At 39.0% G+C, this 2,500-nt stretch overlaps 1 protein-coding gene across 1 annotated transcript in view; it reads right to left on the bottom strand.

The window, feature by feature from the left end:
- Positions 1–2,500, bottom strand: part of LOC138022199 (solute carrier family 22 member 15-like) — a 31,777-nt gene that overhangs the window by 11,962 nt on the left and 17,315 nt on the right. The window lies entirely within an intron of this gene.

Here is a 2,500-nt window from a genome sequence, read left to right as displayed (position 1 = left end):
TTTTGGTCCAATGCTTCTGTTTTCCGAAGGGGTATGGTCACCCATCCAGATACTAACCCCGTCGGATTTGGGGAAGCTTAACTTTAGTAAATGTTAGTATTACAAAGCTGCTCAGAGGGCACGCTTCAACTTGTGGTGAAAGAAGTTGTGAAGGAGCTTGAAAATTATCAACATGTTAGCCCAGAAGCCAATGTTTCTCACTTCCCATTTATTTCCTTCAATCTTTCTGGGTTCAGTACTTCGCTAGTAACCACATGTCTGCTCCAGCTATTTACCCAAGACTTCTACCATGGCACTACAATGATAGACACTACCAAAACAATATCGTGCACTGTTAGAACTACATATTACGCAAGGACAACTTGAAACTCCTGGAAGACAACACACAACTCAGTTGACATTTTATATGGAATAAATCGCTTTGTTACGTCACTGCCACACGTAAGCAATGCGTGTTTATTTTTTCTAAAGAGGACAGGAATTTCTTCTTTCTGACAAATGATTAATTAATAGGCCGGTAGGCAGGTTTTTAACCTCAGAAAAGGATCTGTTTTGTCGTACGAACATGTGAGGACCTGTGAGCCAAAGGGCCTCTGCTGGTATGACTTCTGGGTGACCCCTTAAATGGTCTTAATGACCCCCCAACTTGAAAAAAATTGTTTGGAATGCTGCACGCACCACAGGCAACCCAGTGTACCCTCACGGAGGGTCTAGTTTTCGATATAGAAAATAATAAAAAAAGGGAGTTGTGCAGAATGCCACCTTAAGTTGCCGTACAGTTCATTTTCATCATTTAATGAATACATTTAAGGGACATTATAGAATAGACCTTTTCACGGTTTCTGACGCAATCTTGGTTGATGAGCAAAGGCGGTTTCAATTACAATGAAAGTATGGGGATTTTGGCCGAATCCAAACCTCTATAACTCCGCTGCAAAAAGGCAGATTTCAAAAATTTAAAAATAGTTTTAGTCGTTGTAGTAATATCATTCACTCAACGGAAAATTAGATCAATACCAAAGGTACAAAGTCTGAAAAGTGGATATGAGAAACCTCCTCATGTCACTTCAAATTTCGCGGGAATTTGCATAATTTTGTTTACAAGGGTTTTTACGAAATTGACGTCAAATTTCGTTATGGTCGTTATAGCTTGATTCTGATCGTCATACTTCAGAAAATAATCTCAACAGAAGTGCTTTTTGAGAGGTATTCTCGCTATCCACAATCGTCAGAATAGTCCAAATAATGGTTCAAAGTCGACAAAAATTCCATACGCTGTAATTTAAGGACGTTTGCGCCAATTGTTTCTGCGCATCCTTACTGCGCACGCAAATGCACACGCCACGTCATACACGAGCGCGCGCGCTAAGTAATAAAATGAGAAATGGTAGGGCAAAAGGCCATTGCTATAGCTTTGCCTGGATTTAACGGTCTTGGACGTTCGGTGACCCCAATTTTTCTTTCCAGAAACGGATTTTATTTACAATTATCTCCACGTTGTCCAAAAATGAACAAAAAATCAATGTGGGAAGTTAAAAAAATTTCAAGATTTCTGCTCACGGGACATCAAATCCTGCCATCTTGCGGCGCCAAGGCGCGTGAAACTGTGGTCGCTAAATGCGAACTTGATCTTTAAGGAACCTCACCAGTTCACTAAATTCACTTAATAAGTCCACTTAAACAATATTTGGCAGAGAAGATTTCACTTCAAAGATTTAATTGCAATATATTTGGGTTTACAGACACTGGCCTTATTCGCTAACGAAGCCCGATTTTGTCACATTTTGGGTGTTTTTCCGGGCATGTTCTCTCCAAAACGAAGTCGGTGACCCCCCATTTTTTTTACATTTCTGACATAACTAACTCATCGTCTTACAGTGGTAAAAGTTTCAGTAAAAAATCAATGTTAAAAAATTTTCGCGCGAACGTCCTTAAGCCGTGTTTGCCCCCCAATTACCCTGCGAGCAGTTGGTTTCTTCTACACTTCCCGAGAGAGAAACCGTTTGATTTTCCATCGAGCATGAGCGAAATACTTCACACCCCACGTGATGTATTTGGCAATAAAAAAAAAAAAACAACAACAACAACAACAGGTATTGGAAAGGATAAAGAAAAGGATTTTGGTTCATTGGATGGAATTTCAAGCCTTAAAATCGCTGAAAAGGTAAAAATATTTTCGTAGCGTTATATTTGCATAAAATTTGCCTCGTGATCTTGTCATCGCACAGAATTGTGTATTCGTTTTTTTTACTCAAAATCTTACATATTTACTTTGATTACATGTCCAGCGAATCATATTATCCTTTGGGATGAATTTTCCGTCGAAAAATAGGAAATTTGGGGGGTTTTTGGCCGACAGAGGTTAATTATTCGTAATGTCATCGGTCTCTTTGCCGTAGTGAGGGGTCACAAATTTGACTTTTATATCGAATTATCATACTACACATTGATCGCCATTCCGATTACTCAAAAAAATTCGAATATATTCTTGCCTGATAAA

Source organism: Montipora capricornis, chromosome 10 (genome assembly GCF_036669925.1).
Source record: "Montipora capricornis isolate CH-2021 chromosome 10, ASM3666992v2, whole genome shotgun sequence".
In the NCBI taxonomy this organism is placed as follows: domain Eukaryota; kingdom Metazoa; phylum Cnidaria; class Anthozoa; order Scleractinia; family Acroporidae; genus Montipora; species Montipora capricornis.
The sequence above is the reverse complement of the archived record's forward strand: the minus strand, read 5'-3'. Positions and strand labels throughout refer to the sequence as shown.